Genomic DNA, 19,334 nt, shown 5'->3' with positions numbered 1-19,334 from the left:
TTGGTCATGGTTTTTAGTGATCCATGCATTGGCATAGAACTCTTGAACCATTAAGATCCCGACTTGCTGAATGGGGTTGGTGAGGATTTCCCAACCTCTTCTTCGAACTTCATGTCGGATCTCCGGATATTCACTCTTTTTGAGCTTAAAGGGGACCTCGGAGATCACCTTTTTCTTGGCCACAACTTCATAGAAGTGGTCTTGATGGACCTTTAAGATGAATCTCTCCATCTCCCATGACTCGGAGGTGGAAGCAATTGCCTTCCCTTTCCTCTTTCTAGAGGTTTCTCCGGCCTTTGGTGCCATTGATGGTTATGAAAAAACAAAAAGCTTTAGCTTTTCCCATACCAAACTTAGAAGAATTGCTCGTCCTCGAGCAAAAGAAGAAAGAAAAGAGTAGAAGAAGAAGAAATGGAGGAGATGGAGGGTTGGTGTAGGTTCGGCCAAGGAGGGTTGTAGTGTGTATGTTGTGTGAAATTGAAGGTAGTGAGGAGGGGTATTTATAGGGTAAGAAAGGGGGGTTCGGTCATGAAGGGGAGGGTTTGGGAGGGAAATGGTTTGAATTGAATGGTGAGGTAGGTGGGGTTTAATGATGGATGGATGTGAGTGGTGTTTGGGGAAGAGTTATTGATGGGATTGGTCAATAGTATTTGGGGAAGAGTGTTATGGAAAGGTGTGAAGAGGAGAGAAGAAGAAGTGGGGTAGTGGGGATCCTGTGGGGTCCACAGATCTTGAGGTGTCAAGAAATTTGAGTCCCTGCACCATTCTAGCATTCAAACGCCCATTCTGTGCCAATTCTGGTGTTTAATGCCAGCTCTGCTACCTTTCCTAGCGTTAAACGCCACTCTGCTACCCATTTCTGGCATTAAATGCCAGCCTGTGCCAGACAGCCCTTTCTGGCGTTAAACGCCCAGAGTGCTGCCCATTCTGGAGTTTAACGCCCAGAATGCTGCCAGGTTGGGCTTTAAACGCCAGTAAGCCTGTCCTCCAGGGTGTGCTGTTTTTAATGCTGTTTTTCATTCTGTTTTTCATTTTTCAGAGATCATCAACCTAAAGAAAACATAAAATAACAATGGAAAACAAATAAATATAATTAAATAACATTGGGTTGCCTCCCAATAAGCGCTTTTTTAATGTCAGTAGCTTGACAATGAAGCTCTTAGAGAGCTTCACAGAGACTCAGAGCTTGATGTTGGCCTCCCAACACCAAACTTAGAAGTTGAGTGTGGGGGGCTCTGTTTGACTCTGTATTGAGAGAAACTTTTTATGCTTCCTCTCCATGGTTACAGAAGAAGATCCTTGAGCCTTAAACACAAGGTAGTCCTCATTCACTTGAAGGACTAACTTTCCTCTGTCCACATCAATCACAGCTCTTTCTGTGGCTAGGAAGGGTCTTCCAAGGATGATGGATTCATCTTCATCCTTCCCAGTCTCTAGGATTATGAAGTCATCAGGGATGTAATAGCCTTCAACCTTCACTAAGATATCCTCTACAAGTCCATAAGCCTGTTTCCTTGAATTGTCTGCCATCTCTAGTGAGATTCTTGAAGCTTGCACCTCAAAGATCCCTAGTTTCTCCATTACAGAGAGGGGCATGAGGTTTATACTTGACCCAAGGTCACACAGAGCCTTCTTAAAGGTCATGGTGCCTATAGTACAAGGTATTAAGAACTTTCCAGGATCCTGTTTCTTCTGAGGTAATTTCAGTTGAACCAGATCATTTAGTTCATTGATGAGCAATGGGGGTTCATCCTCCCAAGTCTCATTACCAATTAACTTGACATTCAGCTTCATGATTTTTCCTAGATACTGAACAACTTGCTCTTCAACAATGTCTTCATCCTCTTCAGAGGAAGAATACTCATCAGAGCTCATGAATGGCAACAGTAAGTTCAATGGAATCTCTATGGTCTCTATATGAGCCTCAGATTCCTTTGGTTCCTCATTAGGGAACTCCTTGGAGGCCAGTGGACGTCCATTGAGGTCTTCCTCATTGGAAATCACTGCCTTTTCTTCCTCTCCAGGTTCGGCCATGTGGGACGTGTTTATGGCCTTGCACTCTCTTTTTGGATTCTCTTCTGTGTTGCTTGGGAGAGTACTAGGAGGGAGTTCAGTAACTCTTTTACTCAGCTAACCCACTTGTACCTCTAAATTTCTAATAGAGGACCTTGTTTCAGTCATGAAACTGAGAGTGGTCTTAGATAGAACAGAGACTACAGTTGCTAAGTCAGAGTGGCTCTACTTAGAATTCTCTGTCTGTTGCTAAGAAGATGATGGAAAAGGTTTACTATTGCTAAACCTGTTTCTCCCACCATTATTGTTACTAAAGCCTTGATTAGGCTTCTGTTGATCCTTCCATGAAAAATTTGGATGATTCCTCCATGAAGGATTATAGGTGTTTCCATAGGATTCTCCCATGTAATTCACCTCTTCCATTGCAGGATTCTCAGGGTCATAAGTTTCTTCTTCAGAGGAAGCTTTCTTAGTACTGCCTATTGCAACTTGCATTCCAGACAAACTCTGAGAAGTCATATTGACTTGCTGAGTCAATATTTTGTTCTGAGCCAATATTGTATTCAGAGTATCAATCTCAAGAAATCCTTTCTTCTGAGTTGTCCCATTATTTACAGGATTCCTTTCAGAAGTGTACATGAACTGGTTATTTGCAACCATTTCAATGAGTTCTTGGGCTTCTGTAGGCATCTTCTTCAGATGAAGAGATCCTCCAACAGAGTGGTCCAATGACATCTTGGACAATTCAGACAGACCATCATAGAATATGCATACGATGCTCCATTCTGAAAACATGTCAGAAGGACACCTTCTGATCAATTGCTTGTATCTTTCCCAAGCTTCATAGAGGGATTCACCTTCCTTCTGTCTGAAGGTTTGGACTTCCACTCTAAGCTTGCTCAACTTTTGAGGTGGAAAGAATTTGGCCAAGAAAGCATTGACCAACTTTTTCCAAGAGTTCAGGCTATCTTTAGGTTGTGAGTCCAACCATGTCCTAGCTCTGTCTCTTACAGCAAAGGGGAAAAGCATAATTCTGTAGACCTCAGGATTAACCCTATTGGTGTTACAGTGTCATAGATTTGCAAGAATTCAGCTAAGAACTGATGAGAATCTTCCAATGGAAGTCCATGAAACTTGCAATTCTACTGCATTAGAGAAACTAATTGATGCTTAAGCTCAAAGTTGTTTGCTCCAATTGCAGGAATTGAGATGCTCCTTCCACAGAAGTCAGAAGAGGGTGCAATAAAGTCACCAAGCATCTTCCTTGCATCTCCACCATTGTTGTTGGGTTCGGCCATCTCTTCTTCTTTTTCGAAAAATTCTGTCAGGTCCTCTCCAGAGTGTTGTGCTTTAGCTTCTCTTAGCTTCCTCTTTAGAGTCCTTTCAGGTTCCGGATCAGCTTCAACAAGAATGTTCTTATCCTTGCTCCTGCTCATATGAAAAAGAAGAGAATAGAAAAGAAGAGGAATCATCTATGTCACAGTATAGATATTCCTTTATGTGAGTAGAAGAATAGAAGAGTAGAATGAAGAAGAGAGAAGAATAAGAATTCGAACACAGAAAGGGAGAGTGGGTTCGAATTTTAAGAAGAAGAGTGTTAGTATATAAATAAATAAATTTAAAGAGATGAGAGAGAGAATTCGAATTTTAAATTAAAATAAAAGGAAAATATTTTTGTTCTTATTTTAATTATTGGTTAGTATTCGAAACTTATAAAAAGGAATAAAATTAAATTAAAATTTAAAATAATTAGTTAATTAAAAAGAGTTTAAAAAAATGGTGAGGAGTTTTCAAAAATTTCAGAGAAAAAAAGGTAGTTAGGTGGTTTTGAAAAAGATGAACACCAAGAACACTTTGAATATCAAGATGAACACCAAGAATACTTTGAAGATCATGATGAATATCAAGAACTTATTTTTGAAAATTTTTAAGAAAAGAAAAATATGCAAGACACCAAACTTAAAAAATTTTTATTCTTTATACACTAATAATTCAAGAATGCATATGAAAAATAAGAAAAGACACCAAACAATAAAATTTAAAGATCAAACAAAGAGAATCATCAAGAACAACTTGAAGATCAATGAAAAACACCATGCATGAATTTTCGAAAATAAGAAAATGCAATTGACACCAAACATAAAATTTGACACTAGATTCAAACAAAAAACACAAAATTTTTTTGGTTTTTATGATTTTATGAATTTTTTTTTTGTATTTTTCGAAAATTATTTTGAAAAAGAAAATAAAGAAATTCAAACTTTTTAATACGAATTCCAGGAATCATGCAATGTTAGTCTAAAACTTCAGTCTAAAAAGATTAGACATGGCTAGCCAAGCTTCAGCAGGACATTACATACAACAGCCAAATTGATGGGAATCAACTAGCTCCTGTGATGATAAAAGCATCATCTGAAACTCTAGAATTCATTCTTAAAAATTATGAAGAACAAAATAAAATTTTTTTGTATATTTTTATTTTTATATTTTATTTTATTTTTTTTGAATTTTCGAAAATAAAAAGCTTAAAAATAAAATAAAATTACCTAATCTGAGCAACAAGATGAACCGTCAGTTGTCCAAACTCGAACAATCCCTGGCAACGGCGCAAAAAACTTGGTACGCACAATCTTAATGTCAACTCTTTCCGGATCTCAGGAATGCTGCCAATGGTTCTAGGCTATACCACGAAGACTCTGATCTCACGGAATGGAATGCTCTGTTGTCAGGAGAGGCAACCATGCGTCGTGAACCAGGAGGCCAAGTTATTGCAGATAGAACGGAAGTGGTTGTTAGGCACGCGTTCATAAGTGAGAATGATGATGAGTGTCACGGGTCATCACATTCATCAGGTTGGAGTACGAGTGAATATCTTAGAGAAGAAGTAGGCATGAATTGAATACAAAAACAATAGTACTTGTATTAATTCATGAAGAACAGCAGAGCTCCACACCTTAATCTATGGGGTGTAGAAACTCCACCGTAGAAAATACATAAGTGAAAGGTCTAGACATGGCCGTGAGGCCAGCCTCCAAATGTGAACATACAAGTTCAAAAGATAAAAGATTCAACCAAAATACCCAAAATAAATCTCTAAAAGTAGTTTTTATACTAGACTAGTTACTAAGGTTTACAGAAAATGCGTAACTAAATACAGATAGTGCAGAAATCCACTTCTGAGGCCCACTTGGTGTGTGCTTGGACTGAGCATTGAAGCTTTTTTGTGCTTAGGCTGTTCCTGGTGTTAAACGCCAGCTTTGGTGCCAGTTTGGGCGTTTAACTCCAATTCTGGTGCCAGTTTGGGCGTTTTACGCCAAGATGTTTTAGGCTAACTTTGAACGCCAGTTTGGGCCATCAAATCTCAGGCAAAATATGGACTATTATATATTGCTGGAAAGTCCAGGATGTCTACTTTCTAACGCAATTGAGAGCGCGCCAATTGGCTTCTGTAGCTCCAGAAAATCTACTTCGAGTGCAGGGAGGTCAAAATCCAACAGCATTTGCAGTCTTTTTTCAGCCTCTGAATCAGATTTTTGCTCGAGTCTCTCAATTTCAGCCAGAAAATACCTAAAAATCACAGAAAAACACACAACTCATAGTAAAGTCCAAAAATGTGATTTTTGAATAAAAACTAATAAAAATATAATAAAAAGTAATAAAAACATACGAAAAACTATGTAAAAACAATGCTAAAAAGGGTATAAATTATCTGCTCATCAGTCCCTAAGGGACCACACTTGTGATTGCGAGTATTTTTTAGACACTTCATTATCCATGCCGCCATGCCTTAGTGTGTTGTGCATACTCACGTCTAAATTGGTCACTTTATGTCCATGAGGTGTATCGCCTTAGCTCGGTATTTGATGCCTAATGGATAGGGTTCACCCCTCCAATCCCTGAGGGGTTTTAGCCACCATACGATGGTCCAACACTCATCCCCAATCCTGCCAAGAGACGTGCGTCTGAAGGGAGACCCAGGACTACCAGAATCTGGACGACAATGGACGAGGTTGACCCGAACAGACCCAAGAGATGTGGCCTTTGCAGACAGCCTGGCCACACACGTAGGACGTGTCCTCAAGGAGGCATCAGCATTCGTTCTACTTCTGCCAGTAATGTTTAGTGTTCTTTTTATTTAGTGTAATGTTTTGTCTTCAGTTTTAGTCTTGTTGTTGGTTAGTCCTGTTGTCTTTAATCTCTTTGTTGTTTATATTTGATGGTTTGTCTAATGTTTAGATGCTGTTGCTGTTGCTTTATTTTAGTTATGGTGTCTTGTTTAGTCCTATTTAGTGTAATGAAATATCGACTCGTAATAGAAATTTTGCATAACATACATGTGCTTCTAAACATAATGAAATATAGGTGCTTCTGAATGTTCTTATCTATACTCATAAGAAATGTAAATAACAGATAACACGAGTACCTTGAAAGGAAACATGAACACACACATGGTACTAAAAACATCAAAATCATGTTCGGTTGATAACCTGACCACCTGCCACCCAAGATATGTTATCAATAAGTCAAAAAAAAAAAAATCGAAACAATGGGAACACAAAAACCAACTAGTAATCAATTGAGTACCTCATCACCAAGGGCCAGTGAAAGGCGTCAAACCCATCCGGCCTGAAACCTGAAAACTGCCAGAAGATCCATAACTAGAGGAGCTGCAGTGGACCTGTCAACTTAACTACGTGCTTGTTGGCCATATGGCATAGGCACCTGTATAACCACGACAGAGTGGTCGATCCCCAACTATATCTGCCCATGTACTCTAAACTCGCTACGTACGACAACCACCTGATATGCATGCATGTACCAAACTTGTCACCAAAGAGTTGTGTCGATAATAACATCATGATGTACGCTCTCGCGTACCTCCTGACTGTCTCCTCATCTGCGCCCTCGAGAAGGTCACTGAATGTCTCCTGCATCCAAGTTCACTTCATAGTGAATTTGTCGATGCAGTCCGATGGCGGCAACACACCCAACAACTCTTCAAACCAAATTCATGCCGGACGGCCGCCGTTGATGTACAGCTCGAAGTTCGTCAAACATCTGCTGATGTACTGTCGGTCGATCGGGAGCCCTAGCTGATAGGTGATAAATCACTATTTCATGGTTTATCTTGTGCTCAATTGAGTGGTTTCATCAAGTCTTTGCACACTTATTCATATAAATTGCATGATTTTTTACAATTCCTTCCCAATACTACTCTATGATTAAAAACTTTCTTCCTAAACCTTTAATTTGTGTATTTTAATCCCTCTTTATACCATTCGATGCCATGATCTGTGTGTTCAGTGTTTTCAGGCTTTATAGGGCAGGAATGGCTTAGAGGATGGAGAGGAAGCTCGCAAAATGAAAGGAACACAAGAAATAAAGAAGATAACCAGCGAGCACCGACGCGCACGCATGGCTCACGCGTGCGCGTGATCTGGAGATTTTCACAGTGACACGTGCGCATACCTGACGCGTATGCGTGGATTGGAGTTCTGCAAGACGACGCGTGCGTGTGCCTGACGCGTATGCGTGACACGTGAACATGACCAGCGATGCGTATGCGTGACTGATGGGTACGCGTGACATGCGCGATCTATAGAAATCACAAAAAATGCTGGGGGTGATTTTGGGCCGAGTTTGGACCCAGTTTCCAGCCCAGAAACACAGACTAGAGCCAGGAGACGTGCAGAGACTCAACACACATTCTCATTAGCATAGTTTTAGTTTAGTGAAGATCTTAGAGAGAAATTACTCTTCCTCTAGGTTTTATTTTTACATTCATAGATTTCTAGTTTTATGCTTTTGCTTTTGGATATTGAGAAGAGTCATTACCTTCGTTGAAATTGCTATTCTTCTAGTTTGTTTTCTTATTCCCTTACTCTTCTATATCCTTAATCTTTATTTAGAGTTACAATTGGATTATTTTTAGAATTTATTAATGCAAAGGATTACTTTTATTTTAATTACTTTTCAATTATTTTTTATCATGTCTTCCTTTTATTCCCTTTTTAATTCCGTGCAAGTAATTTTTATGTCAATGGAGTAGACTCCCAACTTGACTTGGGGGTTGATTAAATGGAGACCCTAGAGTTGAAATGTTCAAGTGATTAGTTAAATTGGAAGTTGTTAGCTAATTCTCTATTTACTAACCCTAGTCCTTCCCAAGGGAGAGGATTAGGATTTGTGAATAAGAGTTAGCTTAATCACTTGACTTTACTTTATTTAGTAAGGGTTAACTAAGTGAAAACAACAACATCTTGATACTACATTTGAAAGAATTCCAACAAGGATAGAACTTCCAATTAATCATACCCCCGGTCAAGGCATTTTATTTTGAATATAATAGTCTTTTTTAATTTTCATTGCGCTTATTTACAATTATTTATTTTTTGTTATTCAACTCTCAAAATTTCTCGGAAAACTCCTGATTAATAAGATAGCACCATTTTGTCAACTCATTGGGAGACGACCTGGGATTCATACTCCCAGTATTTTTATTCTAATTTTGTGACAACCTTTCTAAATTGATAAGCAGATTTTTGCTGGTTAAGAACTGTACTTACAACACTAGTTTTATATTATAAATTTCTTAACTGGCTGATTTCCGCCCGCATCAATAGGCTACATCTTGTAGCGTAATCGTGAACCCACTGAATAACAGATGAAATGGATGCATGCTGCGCGAAAATGTAACTCGCACAACTGAACCGGCAAGTGCACCGGATCGTCCAAGTAATACCTCAGGTGAATGAGGGTCGAATCCCACGAAGATTGTCGGATTGAGCAAGCTGTGGTTATCCTGTAGATCTTAGTCAGGTGAATAAAAAGTTGATTGTTGTTGTAGGCGCATAAAATAGAACAGTAAAGAAAGCAATAATGAATTAATGTGAAAACAATGATAAAGAATCAGTTAAGGCCTCGGAGATGCTTGTTCTTCCGGATTAATACTTCTTACTGACTACTTTAACAATGAGTGATTCATTCAATGGCAAGACTGTAAGTGATTAAGCCATGGGTCGTGGTCATTAATCTCCATGGTCCAAACCAAATACCAGGATGCTGATCATTCAATCTGGATGACGGTGAAGCTCACGCAAATCAATTTCTGTTGATCCTACTCAAAATGCCACAAACAAGGTCAGATCTTCTGGATCAGAGAACGATGCTCAATGTTCTAGCCTTGGCACCACAGGGACCTCAATTACCCATTGGTGCACAAATCCCCACACTTTTGTACAGTTGTACCAGCAAGTGCACTGAGTCGTGCAAGTAATACCTGAGCGAGTCAGGGTTGATCCCACGAGGATTTTGGTTTGAAGTAAGCTATGGTTATCTTGCAGGTCTTAGTCAGGTAGGTCAGAAGGTTGTTGATTTGAAAGATGGAATTACAATGTTTAATTATAAAAATAGGAATGTAGTTGAGGATTGGAGTTACTTTGCCTTTCAGAATTAATTCCAATATTATTGCTCTCTTTTCTTGTGAGTGATTTCTTCAATGGGAGGCTGTGTGTGATTGACACTGGTTTGAGAAGCTGCCAATACTCCTCCAGATTTGAACCCCAGGTTTAGTGCGGATCTATTCTGATTGAGGGTGAAACTCGTACAGTTCATTCTCCTTAATGATCCTACTCAAAACTTCACATACAAGGTCAGATCTTCTGAATCAGAGAATTTTGTACCTTGGGTTCTAGCCTCTACCACAGAAACCCTAATCTCCCCAAAAATTGGCTGAACTAATATCTCGAGAAGTCCCCAACGAAGTCATGAATTAGCCGTCTGAGAGACGTATATTCAAGCTGGTGGTTCATCATTGTCCGATGAAAGATGCACTCTGAACCCATGTAGAACGTGATAACCTTATGCCAGTTCAACGCATTCATATTGATGAAGAATGAATATACATCTTAGAATTAATCAAATACGGATCGAAGAGAAACAGTAATACTTTCATTAATTCATAGGACTCAACAGGGCTCCTCCCCTCAACCTAGGAGGTTTAGAAACTCATACTGATGTAAAACACAAGATAAAACTCGAAAATAGCATAAAAAGGTCGGTGTTCCTCCAAATGATTATGTAAAATACACTTTAAATACTAAACAGATGACTAGTAAGGGTAAAATAGTCTATCTAGTGCTAAAATTCACTTCTGGGGCCCACTTGGTGAGTGTTTGGGCTGAGCTTTGATGAGATCCACGTGCTTTGAGGTCTCTGGGCGTGGAACACCAGCTAGGGATCCTCTTTGGGTGTTTGTACATTGGTCTTTGCTCTTTTGGCCGCTAAACGCTTGGAAGGGGGCAGGAAGCTGACGTTGGACAAAAGTTTTGGGCCTTCTAATCCAAAGAAAAGTATGGACTATTATATATTTCTGGAAAGCACTGGAAGTTAGCTTTCCATAGCTGTTGAGAGCGCTCCATTTGGACTTCTGTAGCTCCATAAAATCTCTTTCGAGTGTAGGCAGGTCAGATCCGGACAGCATTTACAGTGCTTTCTCTGTCTTTGAATCAGACTTTTGCTCCAGCTCCTTAATTTCAGCCAAAAAATACCTGAAATTATCCAAAAACACAAAAACTCATAGTAGAATCCAAAAATGTGAATTTAACACTAAAACCTATAAAAACTTAATAAAAACTAAATAAAATATACTAAAAACTATATGAAAATGATGCGAAAAAGGGTATAAAATATCCACTCATCACCCATCACTAACAAGATTTGAGAAAATAGAAAATAAGTTTTGAGAAGAAGGAGATTCTAAAATCCAGGAGGGTATCTCACATGTTCCATCTTCCTCTTTGTGATGGGCTTGTCAATCTCTATGAGGGTATCTCTAGATATGCCAATTCCAGCTGAACTGCATAGGCGATGTATGAGGCGTGGGAATGCTAACCTCGCTTGAGTGGAGGTCTTTTCAGCAACCTTGTACAATTCTTGAGGTGTCACCTCATGTACTTCCACCTCATTACCAAGCATAATGCAATGAATCATTATTTCTTGGTCAATGGTAACCTCAGATCGGTTACTTGTGGAGATGATGGAGCGTTAGATAAACTCCAACCATCCTCCAGCCATGGACTTTTGGTCAAGCCTTCCCAATTGGTAGGGATTGTCTTGTGCGTCTCTTCTCCATTGTCCTCCTTCCATACAGATGTCCGCAAGGACTTGACCCAATTTTTGGTCGGAGTTGACCCTTTTAATGTAAGAGTGTGGATCTCCTAGCATGTGTGGCAATTATAGCGCCATTCTCACACTTTTCGGGCTAAAATCCAGGAGCTGCTCTCTCACCATGGTGTGCCAGTTTTTAGGCTTTGGGTTCACCCTTGTATCATGATTTTTGGTGACCCAAGCATTGGCGAAGAATTCTTGCACCATTAGTGTTCCGACCTCTGAAACAGGATTGGTCAAAATTTTCCAATCCATTCTCCAGATTTCATGTTGGATCTCTGGATACTCCTCTTATTTGAGCTTAAAGGGGACCTCGGAAATCACCTTTATGTGCCTTAACACATCATAGAAGTGATCGTGGTGCACCTTGGTGAGGAATCTCTATGACTCCCAAGGTTCGGAAGTAGAAGTGGGAGCCTTTCCCTTTCTCTTCCTTGAAGATTTGCCGGCCTTTGGTGCCATAGAGGAGGAGCAGAAGTCAAAAAGCAGAGCTTTTGCAACACCAAACTTAAGATGTTTGCTCGTCCTCAAGCAAATAATAACAAAAGGGAAGTGAAGTAGAAGAACAAAGAAGAAAATAAAGAGAGGAAGGAGGAGAAGGCTTCGGCCAAGTGGGTTTTGAAGAAGAAAGAAGAATAGTGTGTAAGATGTGTGTATGAAGGGGTGTATGAGGGGGGTATTTATAGGGTTGAGATGGGGTAGGATTCGGTTATGTGGGGAGGAAATATGGGTGGAAAAGTTTTGAATTTGAAATGGGGGTTGGTGGGGAAGTAAAGTGATGGGATTTATGATGGTTTTAGGGAAGAGTGTGTGTTGGGAAGAGGGAAAGTAGGGTGTGGCTTTCAAGGGTCGAAAAAGTAAGAGAGAGAAGGGAAGGTAGGGTAGGTAGGGTATGTGGGGTAGGTAGCAATTCTATGGGACCCATTGGCTGAGAAGGCTTCAGAGCTCGAGCTGTCTGCCCCCTACCGGGCGTTCAACGCCAGGAATGGGCACTGAACGCCCAATGGAGGCCATAAAGTTGGCTCAGGATGCGCCCTCAAGGGCGTTGAATGCCCATAGTGCTCCCATACTGGCGTTCAATGCCAGTCCATGCTCCTTGGTGGGTGTTGGACTCCCAAACTGCTCTCTGTCTGGCGTTCAACACCAAGATTGCTCCTCACTGGGCATTGAACACCCTTCCTTTCTCCCTTTCTGGCGTCTAATGCCAGCTTTCACTCCTTTATGGGCGTTGAACGCCCAACATCCTCCTTGTCTGGCGTTCAACGCCAGCAAGGTACTCTACCCAGGGTGTTCTGTTCTCAGTTTTGTATGCCTCTGTCACTGTTCTAAGTGCTACACATGATCACAAACATCAAAAAGCAAAGGAAAAGCTATAATATAAAACTTAAAAAAATGAAAAAATGAAAATACTATGCTAAAGGTTGGGTTGCCTCCCAACAAGCGCTTCTTTACCGTCATTAGCTTGACGAACAACTCCATTACGAAGGTAGGTAGGGACTCAGAACTTTACCCCTCACAGTGAACTTTCTTCTTGTGCTCTCATGAATGAGCTCCACATGCTCTAGAGATAGGATCTGATTCACAGTATGTAGAATGACTGGACTATTAGTGAAGACAACTCTCATGCCAGGTGAGAGGCCTTCAGTGAAAATCTTCTTGTTCCTCGAGCCTTTAGGTACCTTTTTCTTAGTACATTCCTTCCCAATGCTTGATGATGGTTGCCCAACACCAAACTTAGAATTGATGTATGGGGGCTCTATATAGCTTTGTACTGAGAGAGAAGGTTTGAACACTAAGTGTTGCATAATGGTACCTCCTTTGTCAGAGGGAGACTGAGGGTTGGGGATCTTAAACAAGATATCATCCTCCCACAATCTCAAGACTAGCTCTCCCTTTTCCACATTTATCAAGGCCTTTGCAGTAGAAAGGAAAGGCCTTCCAAGGATGATGGAGGTATCTCTGTCCTCCCTAGTGTCTAGGATCACAAAGTCTGTAGGGAGGTAAAGGCCTTCAACCTTTACCAGGACGTCTTCCACCATGCCATATGCCCTTTAAAGGACTTGTCTGCCATCTCCAGTAATATCTTAACAGGTTACACCTCTCAAATTCCTAGCCTCTTCATCAAAAAGAGAGGCATAAGATTGATGCTTGAACCAAGGTCACATAATGCCTTCTCAAAAGTGATGGTCCCTATAGTGCAGGGAATCAGGAAGCTTTCGGGGTCAGGCAACTTCTGAGGGAGCTTCTCTTGGACTAAGGCACTGCACTCCTTAGTCCGCAGTCAGCACCATAGTCCCATCTCCCTCTGAGGCCTTCAAACACTCCTTGGAGGGGGATCCTTCTCCAATCCCTCTGCATGAGAGGAATTGGCTTTCAGCTTCCTGAGGATTGTCAGGATTTGAGAAATTTGCTTCTCCTTAGGTTCCTGTTGCTTCTCCTCATGAGCTCTTATTTCCTTGAGCTCCTCAATGGCAGGCTCCTCTTTGGGTTCGTTCAAAACCTCCATGATAAATCATTATTTTATGGTTTATATTGTGTTTAATTGTGTGGTTTTATCAAATCTTTACCCACTTATTCATATGATTAGCATGTATTTACAATTCCTTCCCAAAATTACTCCATGGTTGAAAACTTGCTTCCTAGAGACTTTTAATTATGTATTTTAATTCTCCTTTATTCCATTCGATGCCGTGATCTGTGTTTTAAGTGTTTCAGGCTTTATAGGGCATGAATGACTGGGAAATTGGAGAGGAGGCTTGCAAAAATGGAAGGAACACAACAAATTAAGGAGATGACCAGCGAGAAGCGACGCGGACGCATGGCTCACGCGTCCGCGCAAAATAAAGGAAATTGCAGTGACGCGCTCGCGTGCCTGACGCGAACGCACGGATTGGAAACTGCACAAGTGACGCGAATGCGTGGACGACGCGCACACGTGGCAAGGCAAAACGCTGGAAGACGCGAACGCGTAGATGACGCGATCGCGTGATGTGCGCGATCTGCAGAATTTGCAGAATTCGCTGGGGGCAATTTTGGGCCATGTTTTGACCCAGTTTTCGGCCCAGAAAAGCAGATTAGAGCCAGGGAACATGCAGAGACCAGGGGAAACATTCATTCCGCATAATTTTTAGTTTTAGATCTGACTTTACTCCTCCTCTAGGTTTTCTCTCTACACATTCATAGTTCTTAGGATTTTGTTTTTATTGCTTTTTGGATTGGGATATTGAGAAGAGTTATTACCTCCGCCAAGACTTCATCATTCTAGTTTGTTTTCCTTACTTGTCACTTACTCTTTCATATCCTTAATTTGTTCAGAATTACTATTAGATTATTTTTAGAATTTATTAATACAAGAACTATTTTTATTTTTAATTGGTCTCTTTGATTATTATTATTTATCATGTCTTTCTTTATTTCCCTTTCTTATTTTGTGAAGTTTACATTCATAATGAGCGAGTAGTTCCATAACTTGATTGGGAGTTGATTGAAAGGAGGACCTTGAGTTGGAATGCTCAAGAGTAAAATTGTAATTGGGTTTATTGTTGGATCCCCCTCTAGTCACTAACACTAATCCTTCCCAAGGGAGAGGATTAGAACTTGTGAATAGAAATAGACTTCCAACTTGCTTGACTTTCCTCTACCTGGTAAAGGATAACTAAGCAGAACAACCTTCAATTACCAATTAATCTTGAGAGAACTCCAACAAGGATAGACTTTCTGACTAATCTACTCCCGGTCAAGATTTTTATTTAAATTACATAAATTCTCTGATTTAATTTCCTGTTTACCAAACTCAAACCATTTTCGAAAACATCTGATTAATAAAATAGCACATCTTTCTGCAACTCATTGGGAGACGACCTAGGATTCATACTCCCAGTATTTTAATTCTAATTTTGTGACAACCCTTCTAAATTGATAAGCGAATTTTTTGTTGGCTAAGAACTGTACTTGCAATGTATCTCTTACATTAATTTCTTAATCCGCCAATTTCTGCCACGTCACTCCATAGTAAAGGCCTTGCACTCTTCCCTTGGATTCACTTCCGTGTCACTAGGAAGAGTGTTAGATGGGATCTCTGGGATCCTCTTGCTCAGCTGTCCCACCTGTATCTCCAAGTTCTTGATGGATGACCTAATTTCAGCCATGAAACAGTGAGTGGCCATAGAGAGGTGAGAGACTATAGTAGCCAGGTTAGAGAGGCACTGTGTGGGAGTCTCCGACTGCTGCTGAGAGGGTTGGAATGGTCTATTATTGAACCTGTTATGGTTCATTCCACCCTGATTGTTATTGAAGCCTTGCTGAGGCTTCTGTTGATCTTTCCACCCAAAATTGAGGTGGTTCCTCCATCCTTGATTGAAAGTATTCGAATAGGGATTGTTTTTGGAGTTTCTAGAGGAGTTTCCCATGTAGTTCACCTCCTCCATTGTGGTCCAGGTGTTTTCACTAGCGTCTAATTCATACGCTGTTTCTGGACAGAAAGCATCTGTGCTCTATGTCCCACTCAAGAGTTGAGAGATCATGTTGATCTACTAGGACATGAGCCTATTCTGAGCCAATATGGCGTCTAATATTTCTACTTCCAAGACACCTCTCTTCTGGGCAGCCCCGTTGTTCACTTGGTTCTTCTCAGAAGCGTACATGTACTGGTTGTTGGCAACCGTGTTTATGAGTTCATGCGCCTCTTCAGACGTCTTCTTAAAGTGGAGGGATCCACCTACAGAGTGGTCTAATGACATCTTGGATGCCTCAGATATACCATCATAGAAGATGTCTAGCATGGTCCATTCTGAAATCATGTCAAGAGGACATCTCCTGATCAGTTGCTTGTATCTTTCCTAAGCTTCATAGAGGGATTCACCCTCTTTTTGTCTAAAAGTTTGTACTTCCATCCTAAGCTTACTTAGCTTTTGAGGTGGAAAGAACTTAGTCAAGAATCCATTGACCACCTTTTCCCAGGTGTCTAGGCATTCTTTAGGCTGAGAATCCAACCATAGCCTTGCTCTGTCTCTTACAGCAAAGGGGAAGAGCATGAGCTTGTAGACTTCTGGATTTACTCCATTACTCTTAACAGTATCACATATCTGTAGAAAATCATATATGAATTTGTTAGGATCTTCCTGTGGAAGTCCATGAAACTGGCAATTCTGTTGTACCAGAGTGATCAGTTGAAGCTTCAACTCGAAGTTGTTTGCCCCAATGGCAGGAATGGAAATGCTGCGACCATAAATCAGAATTTGGTTCGGTGTAAGATCCTCAGACCTTTCTTGCGACTCCTCCAGCTTCTGGATTAGCTGCCATTGTTGTATCCTCAGCTCCTTGTTCTAGAGCTCTTGTGAGATTCCTTACGGCTCTGCTTGCCTGAGCTTGTTGCAGATGCCTTCTTAAAGTCCTTTCAGGTTCAGGATCCAAATCAAAGAGAGGTTCTTTATCGCTATTCCTGCTCAAAAACAAGAAGAAAGAAACCAAGAAGAGAAATGAAGAAGAGGACTCCTAGTGAGAGAGTTAGATGAGAAAAGAAAATAAATATGTCTTTTAATTTAAAAAGAATTTTCGAAAATAAAGGGAGAATTTTATAAATTGAAAGTTTTCAAAAAAGATGAGAAAGGAAGAGGTTAGAGTATTTCGAAAAAAAAGAGAGAGAAAAAGACAGGAGATTTTTCAAAAATGAGGAGAGAGAAAGAAGAATTAAAGAGATACCAAACTTTTAAAATTGAAACAAGATAAAACAAATAACTAACTAACAAGATTTGAAAATAAAATAAAAGATTTGATTTTAAAAATTTTTGAAATTTAAAAATAAAGAGTCAATCAAAGATTTTAAAATTTAAATTTGAAAAGAAAAAGTCCAACAAGATAAGATAAGATTTTAAAAATTTAAGATAAAAGATTTGATTTTTTAAAAATTTTGAAAATAAAAGAAAGTCAAAGAAAAATTTTGAAATTCAAATTTTTAAAGAAAAAAAACTAATCAAATTTGAAATTAAAAGGAAAGATACGATAACAAGATTTTGAAAATCAAAGAAAAATATAGAATAAAGATTTTAAAGAGTAACAAGATAAACAAGATTACTAATCAAGGCACCAAACTTAAAGTTTTAAATTCAAAATTGAAATATTTTCGAAAATATATATTTTTTTTTCAAAAAAAAATTAAAAAGAAATGATAAACACTAGACAGTCATAAAACTTAATAATTTTAAGATCAAAGAACATAAATTTCAAAAAGTTTGAAAAAGGAAAAACACTAAAAGACACCAAACTTAAAAATTTTGAAATCAAACAAAGAAAAACATAAAAAAAAAATTCAAACACCAAGAAAGAAAATCAAGAACAATTTTCAAAAACTCGACAAAAGAAATGAAAACCAAAGGGACACCAAACTTAAGACTTGACACAAGACTCAAACAAAAGAAAAAAATGAAAATACTTTTGAAAATTTTTTTTAAAGAAAATATGAAACACAAAAAGAAGAACAGTAAAAAGTACCTGATCAAAGCAACAAGACAACTGTTAGTTTGTCAATTTCGAACAATCCCCAGCAATGGTGCCAAAAACTTGGTGCGCGAAAATGTAACTCCCACAATGGTGCACGTATCTCCACACATTCGTACAGCTGTACCAGCAAGTGCACTGGGTCGTCCAAGTAATACCTAAGCGAGTCAAGGTCGATCCCACGAGGATTGTGGTTTGAAGCAAGCTATGATTTTCTTGCAGGTCTTAGTCAGACAGATCAGAAGGTTGTTGGAAGAGTTTTCAAATTTGCATTAAAAGGAATATTGGAATAGAAATCAGTAAAATGGTTATAATTAAGGATAGAGTTGAGGATTGGAGTTGCTTTGTCTTTTTGAATTAACTCTGGTATTACTGCTCTCTTTGCTTGTGAGGATTTCTTCAATGGCAGGTTGTATGTGATTGAGACTAGTTTGGGTAGCTGCCAATACTCCTCCAGATCTGAACCCCAGGTTTAGTGTGGATCCATTCTGATTGAGGATGAAACTCGTACAGTTAATTCTCCTTGATGATCCTACTCAAAACGCCACAAACAAGGTCGAATCTTCCGGATTGGAGGAATGCTGCGTCTTTGATTCTAGCCTCTACCACAGAGACCCTAATCTCCCCGAAAACTGGCTGAACTGATGTCTCGAGAAGTCCCCAACAAAGTCGTGGATTAGCCGTCTGAGAGATGTATAAACATAGCTGATGGTTTGTCCTTGTCCGGTAAAAGACGCATTCTGAACCCAAGTAGACGCGAATGTTTGTCAAGCACGTTTGTCTTAATGTGATGAACAGAGCTAATTTGTTAGATCATCCTATTCATCACGATGAAGATCGGATATACATCTTAGAATTAATCAAACACGGATTGAAGAGAAACAATAGTACTTTTATTAATTCATAGGACTCAGGAGGGCTCCTCCCCTCAACCTAGGAGGTTTAGAAACTCATACTGAAAGTAAAATACAATGTAAAAACGAAAATAGCGCTGCATGGTGTATGATTCTCTGAAAATCATGTAAAATACACTTTAAATACTAAACAGATGACTAGTAAGGGTAAAACAGTCTATTTAGTGCTAAAATCCACTTCTGGGGCCCACTTGATGAGTGTTTGGGCTGAGCTTTGATGAGATCCACGTGCTATAAGGTCTATTGGGTATGGAACACCAGCCAGGGGGTCCACTTTGGGCCTTTGGACACTGGGCTCTGCTCTTTGGGCGCTGGACGCCTAGAAGGGGGCAGGAAGCTGGCGTTGGATGCCACTTTTGAGCCTTCTAATCCGAAGCAAAGTATGAACTATTATATATTGTTGGAAAGTTCTGGAAGTCAGCTTTCTATAGCTATTAAGAGCACTCCATTTGGACTTCTATAAATCCAGAAAAGCTCTTCCGAATGCAGGCAGGTCAGATCTAGACAGCATCTGCAGTGCTTTCCCTGTCTCTGAATCAGACTTCTACTCCAGCTCCTCAATTTCAGCCAAAAAATACCTAAAATTGCCCAAAAACATAAAAACTCATAGTAGAATCCAAAAATGTGAATTTAACACTAAAACCTATAAAAACTTAATAAAACTAAATAGAAACTACTAAAAACTATACGAAAGTGATGTCAAAAAGCGTATAAAATATCCACTCATCACAACACCAAACTTAA

General features: G+C 39.6%; 2 non-coding genes across 2 annotated transcripts; both read left to right on the top strand.

Moving 5' to 3' along the window:
- Positions 1-2,806: 2,806 nt before the first annotated feature.
- Positions 2,807-2,910, top strand: LOC112788200 (small nucleolar RNA R71). The gene has a single exon (XR_003195575.1). It is a non-coding gene; the product is annotated as a small nucleolar RNA R71 (small nucleolar RNA).
- Positions 2,911-15,973: 13,063 nt separating this feature from the next.
- On the top strand, positions 15,974-16,082 carry LOC112788178 (small nucleolar RNA R71). Its single transcript, XR_003195554.1, has one exon. It is a non-coding gene; the product is annotated as a small nucleolar RNA R71 (small nucleolar RNA).
- Positions 16,083-19,334: the final 3,252 nt, after the last annotated feature.

This window comes from Arachis hypogaea, chromosome 20 (genome assembly GCF_003086295.3).
Source record: "Arachis hypogaea cultivar Tifrunner chromosome 20, arahy.Tifrunner.gnm2.J5K5, whole genome shotgun sequence".
Classification (NCBI taxonomy): Eukaryota; Viridiplantae; Streptophyta; class Magnoliopsida; order Fabales; family Fabaceae; genus Arachis; species Arachis hypogaea.
This window is presented reverse-complemented; position numbering and strand designations above follow the sequence as displayed.